Genomic DNA, 8,843 nt, shown 5'->3' with positions numbered 1-8,843 from the left:
AAGTGTGGGTAAATAGCCCGATGGGGCAGAACAGAGAGCTCAGAAGCAAAGCTGTGTACATGAGAACTTGATATATGAGGTCGACACCACAAGTCAGTGGAGAAAGGCAACAGTGCCTCACTATTGGAGAAAAGTAAAATTAGGTCCTTACTTCATTCTGTGTGAAGGTGAATTTCAGATCAACCAAGATCCAATGGAAAGATAAAACTATAAAGTTAAAAAAAGAAAATGTAGGAAGAGTATCTTTTTGGGGGTAGAAGAGAGGTGGGGTTGAAGGATTTCTACAAAACCCAGAAGTCACCAACAATTGGGTAAAAAAGTTCAATGGATTATATTAGACCACGATTAAGAATTCATTTTTAATGTGATACAGTAGACAAAGATGACAACTGGCTTACAGAAAGGGAGATTTTTACATCATCAAAAAGTGATAGAAATAATATCTAAAGTAAATCCAACAGAAAAATACACAAAGTGTATTCAAGGGGAAATCAAAATGGCTAAGATTGCTCAACTTCATTGGATACCAAAATAAAACAAGATGGAGGGGCGCGGTGGCTCACGCCTGTAATCCCAGCACTTTGAGAGGCCAAGGCAGAGGGATCACCTGAGGTCAGGAGTTTGAGACCAGCCTAGCCAACATGGTGAAACCCCGTCTCTATTAAAAATACAAAAATTAGCTGGGCATGGTGGTGCTCATCTGTAATCGCAGCTACTTGGGAGGCTGAGGCGGGAGAATTGCTAGAACCTGGGAGGCGGAGGCTGCAGTGAGCCGAGATGGTACCACTGCACTCCAGTCTGGGTGACAGAGCAAGACTCTGTCTCAAAAAAACAAAATAAAATAAAAAATAAAATAAATAAATAAAGTAAAACAAGACACCACTTAAAAGCCAAAAACATTGGGCTGGGCACGGTGGCTCACCCTGTAATCCCAGCACTTTGGGAGTCCCGAGGTGGGCGGATCACGAGGTCAGGAGACTGAGACCATGCGGCTAACACGGTGAAACCCCATCTCTACTAAAAATACAAAAAATTAGCTGGGCATGGCGGCAGGTGCCTATAGTCCCAGCTACTCAGGTGGCTGAGGCAGGAGAATTGCTTGAACCTGGGAGACAGAGGTTGCAGTGAGCTGAGACAGCGACACTGCACTCCAGCCTGGCAACAGAGTGAAACTCCGTCTCAGAAAAAAAGCAACAACAAAAAAACCCCAAAACATTAAAGAGGCAGACAATACCAAGTTTGAGTGTCTGGAGAGCAGTATGCCAATACTTATGGACGTCACATATGCCCCATGACTTATTTAGCCTACTCCTGGGTAAATGCTCCAGAGAAACTTGCTCACAGTCCATAAAGGGACAGGTCTACAGATGCTACGTTAATCTCCAGATTAATGTGGTAGTAGGACAATTGGAGGCATCTGAGCATTTACTGTTCAGGGAATGGATAATACTATGGAATAGATACAACCTGTGGAATACTTTCCAGCAGTTAGGCCCTATGAACTAGATGTGCGTGTGCATCATGGGTAGATCTTAAAAATTAGTGTTGGGGATCAGGGGCAAGGGGAGGGAGAGCATTAGGACAAATACCTAATGCATGCAGGACTTAAAACCTAGATGACGGGTTGATGGGTGCAACAAACCACCATGGCACACGTATACCTATGTAACAAACCTGCACGTTCTGCACATGTACACCAGAACTTAAAGTAAAATAATAAAAAAAAAGTGTTGAGTGAAAGAAGCGGCAGATTAAGATCTACGGCATGATACCACTTCTGTATGATTTTATAAAGATGCCATCCTATCCAAGGATACTTATTAAGTCCATCAAAGTGGGTGCCTATGGGGAGAAACATAAGTGGGAATTGAATTGCAAAAAATAAAACTGATGACAATAAGCACCATGAAATAAGGACTATAATTTACTTAATTTTATGCACCTGTAAAAATTCTAGCTATCCTTTTCTTTGGTCTAAAACATGGCCTGCATTGTTTTAGAGGCTAAGCCATACACCTGCAAATAACTGCGCATGTGTCTGTCGCTCTGCAAGGCTGTCAGGCAGCCCATGTTTTCTTCTCTGTTGTTCTCTTGGTACCTGACACATAGCAGGTGTTCAATAGTTTTGTTGAAAGAAAACTCAGGACATTTTTGGAAACCAGTTTATACATTCCTCCAAAGCTTAGAAAAATGCAGAGGAACTGAAGAACGTGATGCCTGGAAACAAGATTTTCTAGTTCTCCAGCCGATATCTTGAAGGCTCAAAATTGAAAAGCAAGTACTGTTTTTTGTCCCTGTGTTCTGACTCCCCTTTCTTGTCTTCTCTTCTAGTGCTTAACAGTTGTCTTCCCCATCTGGGCAAGGGAGTCAGGTGACAACAGAATTAATATGCAGTCCTTCCTGGTAATGTAAGGGATGGGCAGGGGCTTGCCTATCACAGCAATAATCCAGCAAAAGCAGCCAGTACCACATGCTGCTCCCTGCTGGAGGCCCTCCAGGTCCACACTGCCCTCAGGATAAAGTCTCCACCTGACACTCATGTCCTTCCAGACTTGCTTAGGGCTCCAGACTTGGCTGTCGCCACTCTAACAGGATCTGCTTCTCTAACAAAGGGTGCCAACATGGACACTCATTAATTTTTTAAATAAGAAATCATTTAAAATAATATAAGTTAAAACTAGTAAGTTAAATAATTTAAAATTCTTTCTACTGCTTGTCTCCAAAGTGGCAGTTTGTTGAAGACACCAGGTCCACAGTGCTAGGGTCTGCTGTTCCCTGCTGTGCTATAAGTGACAACTCCTTTTATCTCACTTTCCCAAATCCAGCTGTTGTTTTGCGGAGAAAAACCTCTGTGCCAGGGTGAACAAGTCCAAAAGAGCTCTTAGTATTAGCCAGTGTTCTAGAACTTTCTACTTTGTCCCTTCAAATCCACTGTTCTCCCTTTTCCACCTTGCTCTCTGTCCTGGAGGATGACCTCCAGGGACAGCCTTGGCAGCTCTCAGAGAGAGGTACCCTCAGTGCTGACCACACACTGCAGTGCCCTGCAGGGCTACATGACCTCCGATGCCCAGGTCCACCTGGACCAATTAAATCCTTGCCCTTTGTTCCTGATTGGTTTTGGCCAGTGAAGAGACAAGAAAGAGGATTATCCTGTTTCACTGTGCAGTCTGTTCCCTCCCAGGACCTTGAATGATACCACCCACTGGTATATCCAGTTCTCAGAAACACCCTGTTTCTTCATGGTGGTTTTATTTCTTGGTTGTCCTTGTCCTTTCCTGAAACTCAGCATTGGTTAAAGGCCAGCCTGGTTCCCTAAATGTCCTCAGGAAACAGGATGGGATGGTTCAGGGCAAGTCTACAAATGGCTCCACTTTCCACACAGGGATCAGCTTTGCAAACCAGGTGCCTTAGGAAACCTCAGGGGAACTCCCCCTTAGCACTTCCCCTCTGGGGGCTACTTGCCTTTCATGTGTATATGCATAGGAAGACCACGCTAATGACTCTCCCCTGAACAGAGAACACATACTCCCAGTGACCTGTGCTTTCTAACCTTAGCCAGAGGAGAGTTTGGTGTAAGCTCTGATGTAAGTGTTACGCAGTCCTCCAAAGCATTCTAGACATTCCGTTGATTTGCCTTCAATGACACTTGTGATTCCTCCAATTTACCACCCTCTGCCCCACTCTGGTGCCTCTGCCCAAGTCCTCACTGTGCTGTAACACTCCTCCTTCCCACTTTCGTTCGGCCAGCTTCTGCTTTTCCCAGCTGGGAGGTCTGCCTCCTGCAGACAGTCTTCCCTGACCTAAATGAAGTCTAAATTAAACCCTCATCATAGTTGCTTCTCCCACTGTGTTGTAATGACCTGATTGTCTGTCACCCCCATTGAGACAAGAGAAAGTAAAAATTAGCTTGGACTATTAAAATCTGCCTGGGCATTCATCAGGCTGGAATAAAAGGTAAAAGCAGATTCAAAGTTAACAATAAATAGTATTTCTCCCAAGGGGCACACTGTAGTGGTAAAGGGTCACAAAAACCCCCTTCTTGGAGTGAGCAGTGCCTTCTGACTCACTGAGAAACCTTTTTTCTCTAAAATCTTAGACTACCAGAAACATTGCTGTTTGAAATGATGTTAGAGTGAAACATCTCACCCTTGCCTGGAGGATCTAAGTCACCAAGAGAGAAGAAGCCTCGATTCAAACCCTAGGTACAGAGCTTTGGAGGAGGGGTTTCTGGACACAGTATTCCACAGCTATGGATAATAATCTTATTGCTTCCCAGCAAACAGGTTCCTGGGTCTGCTTCATAGTCCAGGACTTAAAATAATACCTTTACATTTAGACCTATCTTGCTTTGAGTCTGTCAAAATACATTTCACTTAAATTCCATTCTTCCCCGTGCCCCATACTATAATTCTTTTCTTTTCCTTTGTTTGGGGAGATACCCTATGGTTCTCCTGGTGTGTGGTCTCTTTGCAATGTGTCAATGAACATGACTTTGTAGGCTTTGTCAGAGTAGGCTTTGTTCCTGGTGGTCTTGGGTTGGTTGAGTGGACAGCAATTCATCATAGCACCTAAAATGCAGGATAAAAGAGAGAAGCAATTTCTGTTGAATGGGCGAGTAAATGAATGAGTGAGTAAATGAATGAGTGAGTAATGTTTTCCCCTAGATGGACTTGTATGAGCCAGGAAGTATACCTAGGACCTAGCCAACCTGGGTAGTTTAAACTGGGAATCTGGAGTCAGAGCTGTGTTTGAACCCTAACCTGCCATTTATTAATCATGTGAGCAAAATGAATGTCTTACTTCTGTGTGCCTCAGTGTCCTCATCTCAAAATGAAGATGATATTTTATTAAGCATAATAATCTCTCTTCTTCAGGATTGCTGTAATTGTCAGAAAAAAATTGTCCAAGAGTTGGGATTGGATAATAGAGATTACTGGGTGTTATTTCAATTGAGTGGGGCCATTGTCCTGGGGACCCTCTGGGGATATCTGATCCCACAGGGGTGTGCACATTTCACTGACTTGCCATTGGCTAGGCTTTTTTTTTTACACTTGATATTAGCCAAAAGGCTGAGAAGCAATGACTAGCCTTTTTAAAAATTCAACTAACAGTAGAAATTAAGTTATAGAAAACTGATGGTAACAGTTCCTGCTCATAGCAATGCCAATTAATTTTCTCTGGTACAGAATATAAATCTCTGTAATTTAAATTCTTATTTGCACCAGTTTTTACATCTTACTGGTTTCCCTATTAATTAATGAGTTGAATAAAACCCTTGGCATGGGTTCATTTCACATTTGCACGAGAGTCAGGATTTTACCTTTTGAAATTTTAATTTAACACAATGAGAGCAATAATAGATGTAAAATGCTTATTGTACCAGAGACCCTCAAGTAATACCTATGATTATTATTTTATTGATAGACTGAGATGCCAGACAGAATACACCAACAGATCAGCAAGACTGTAGGGGTTAATATAGAGCCTAGCCTTATAGAGTAGGCCAGGGAAGGGTTGGAGACCGGGAAGTTCTCTTGGGATACATCCAGGCTGAATGAATGTTTACCTCTCCTCTTAGGCATCGCTGCTTGGTTGCAAGCACAGAACCCCACCTGAAACAATGAGGGAGCTTATGCCATAAAGCACAGGTTGATCAGCCAGGCTTCAGGAAGAGTGGACAGACAACAGCGCCCCTAGATACCTTCACTCATCTCTCAACTCTGCCTGTTTATTAGTTTGATTCTCTGTCCTAGCACATTGACCTTGTCCACACAGCCAGGAACATGGCTGCTAACAGCTCCAAGTCCCCTTCCCCAAGGCTGTTACCACAGGTTAAGAACAGTCTTTTCTTCATTCCAGTTCCAAAGATTTCCAGGAATGTCTCTAAGCATTCTGGTTTGGAAAGCTGCACGTCTTAGAGTATTCAGTTGTGGCCATGGAAGAGAAAGGTATTTCCCATGTGAACCGCATGGCCGGAGTCAAAGAGCAGTTCCAGGAAGAAGGGGGAGAGTGCTGAGCAGAGAAGGCAGAATATCTTTCTATTCCCTCTCAAAATTGGCTTGGAAACTGAAGTGTAACCTACCTAGAGCTGGCCAGATCACCTTGCAGTGCAGGAGTCAACAATGGTAAAGGGAGGAACAACCGTCACGAGGAAGGACTGACAAACCGTGCTGAGAATAGCCCCGCAATTTCACACAGATGTTATAGAAATGCTTTTAGAGTGTGTTAGATAAATGATGGGTTCAAATAGATGCACTGATTATCCTTTATATGGGAGTCAGCGTGCTGGCCTCCTTACAATTTCATTTCGCCCTCACAGAAGCCCACTGGTGTGGTGGGGTGATCTTCATATGACCGTTAAGGAGACTGAGGCCCAGAGAGGTCATATAGCTATGAAGTAGCAAAACCAGTTGGAGGCAGTCTGATCCTAAACACTATTTGGAATGGACCTTTGGTCTTTGAGCCCGTATTATAAGCCGAATATAACTCTGATCTTAGTTTTTCTCCTTTATCTAGAGTGCTAACTCTGTCATGTCATTCTGTCATGTCAGCATGACCATGCCACAGTGAAATTATGTGGCGAGAGCAGGGCTTTATACTTGTATAAAACCCAGGAAAATGAACGTTAATTTACCAGGTAGAGGAAGACAGCCTCAAATAGAATAAGCTGGTTTGACTAAGACAGAGGAAATGAAGGCTGACTTAGAAACAAACAAAGATAACCATTGGACCATGAGACTCAGACTTTTTGGTTATCTTTGTGGCAAAGATCATCTCCCTGTTATAGCTGAGGCTGCACCACTAGATATTTAAAGTCAAAGGGAATTAGTTTTAGAAGAGGCTTTTATGAACATTTTGGCCCTGACCTAAGGCAAGGGAATCGAATGACCTTTTTAAGGTTCGGTTTTCAGGCCCGGTTTTGTGACAGCAGTAAAATTACTCTGACTGAGAGTTTAGGGAGTTTCAGTACAAAACAGAATGCTCTCTAGGTCTCATTTCACCAGGCTGTGGGCATGCCTTGGAAAAGGTGATCCCTGACATCTGGGCATAGCAGAGGCAGCCATATTTTCTGAACCCCAAAGCAAAACTTATGAATGGCAAAGAATTTTTAAAAATGATTTTGAGGCCGGGCGCGGTGGCTCACACCTGTAATCCCAGCACTTTGGGAGGCCAAGGCAGGCAGATCACCTGAGGTAGGAAGTTCGAGACCAGCCTAAAAAAACGTGGAGAAACCGTGTCTCTACTAAAAATACAAAATTAGGTGGGTGTGGTTGTGCATGCCTGTAATCCCAGCTACTCAGGAGGCTGAGGCAGAAGAATCGCTTGAACCCGGGAGGCAGAGGTTGTGGTGAGCCGAGATTGTGCCATTGTACTCCAGCCTGGGCAACAGAGTGAGACCTTGTCTCAAAAAAAAAAAAAAAAAAAAAAAAAAAGATTTTGATATTTTTATCTGAAAAGTCTCCCAAAGCATAAATAATCACATTCATTGAAAAGAATGAAAACAATCTGGGCCATGTTATCATCACTGACATAGGGGAATCAGGTTGGGGGAGTAGCTGGCAAGACAGGAAAGACTGATACCTTTGCTACATGCCACACCTCAGATTGCCACTGCAGCCCTTGTGCAGTCTGGAGTTACAGTGATGCCCTCCAGACAGCAGAGGGGAGACAGCTGATCAAGCTGACAGCAGAGAGGGGCCAAGTGAAAACTAAAAGCTAGGCTGTCTTCAGGAGATTATTACTGTCTGGCTGATACAAATTTGTAAATTATGTCCCTCCTTTTTTCTCTTTTACACATCTTCTTCGACCTTGTGTTTTCTTATGAATGCAAAACAGCTAAATAGATTTTAAATATCCACTTATACTAAAGTGTGAATGATTGCTCTGAGCCAATGAATGGATAAATTTTATTTATCCAAGATAGTTGCAAAAGAACTGTTTTAGTTGGAAATTCTCCATTAATGGTGCAGATCTACCATAGCCAAAGGCAGAAAAACTCAGTAGGGACAGAAAAACCAATAGACGTGGATCTATAAGGAAAATGCAGGAATAGGAGACTACAGCTAGAAAGGGAAAGGGCGGAGTTCTCAGTATGAGCAGAATTGATGGATAGCCAATTGCCAAGAACAGCTATAAAGTGGGGAATTTAAATGATTAGAGGACCATATTTGGTATGTAACCATCAAATTATTTGAAAAAGATCCAATGAAAGGGACAGATAAGGAAACCGGAATTTGATTATGGGTTTTGCTAGTGACAGAATGAAATATCTCCATCATTGCAATCCCAAGTTAATATACAGTAGTTGTGAAGTTCCCTTTCTAAATTGTAAATAAGCCTGATGCTGGGGGACAACCATCTGCTCAAATTCTGACCAATAATTCTCCCTTACTAGCAAGAAATCAACAGACTCAGCACTCACGTGGAATTTTTTCTGAGGGGTTTTCATTCAAAGGGTGAGTCGCCAGTGGTGAGATATGCTGATGGGGAGTATACTTTGATGCTGAAGCCATTCCTCATTTCTTCCCTTTCATCTGGGGGCAAAAAAAATGCCACAAGGAAAACAAAACCCCAAATACTCTCTCACACATCATAGTACTTTACCATTTACTAAGTAATACAACTCAAGATGCCTTATTAGAGCCTGACAACAGCACCACAAAGTGGGTGCTGTCATCTTATTTTTCAGATGAAGACACTGAGGCTATAGCTGGGCATGGCTGCTCACACCTGTGGCACTTCAGGAGGCCGAGGCGGGAGGACTGCTTGAGCTCAGGAGTCTGAGACCAGTCTGGGCAACAGAGTGGGACCCAGTCTCTACAAAAAAATAAAACAAAATTAGC

Source organism: Pan troglodytes, chromosome 2 (assembly GCF_028858775.2).
Source record: "Pan troglodytes isolate AG18354 chromosome 2, NHGRI_mPanTro3-v2.0_pri, whole genome shotgun sequence".
Classification (NCBI taxonomy): Eukaryota; Metazoa; Chordata; class Mammalia; order Primates; family Hominidae; genus Pan; species Pan troglodytes.
The sequence above is the reverse complement of the archived record's forward strand: the minus strand, read 5'-3'. Positions refer to the sequence as shown.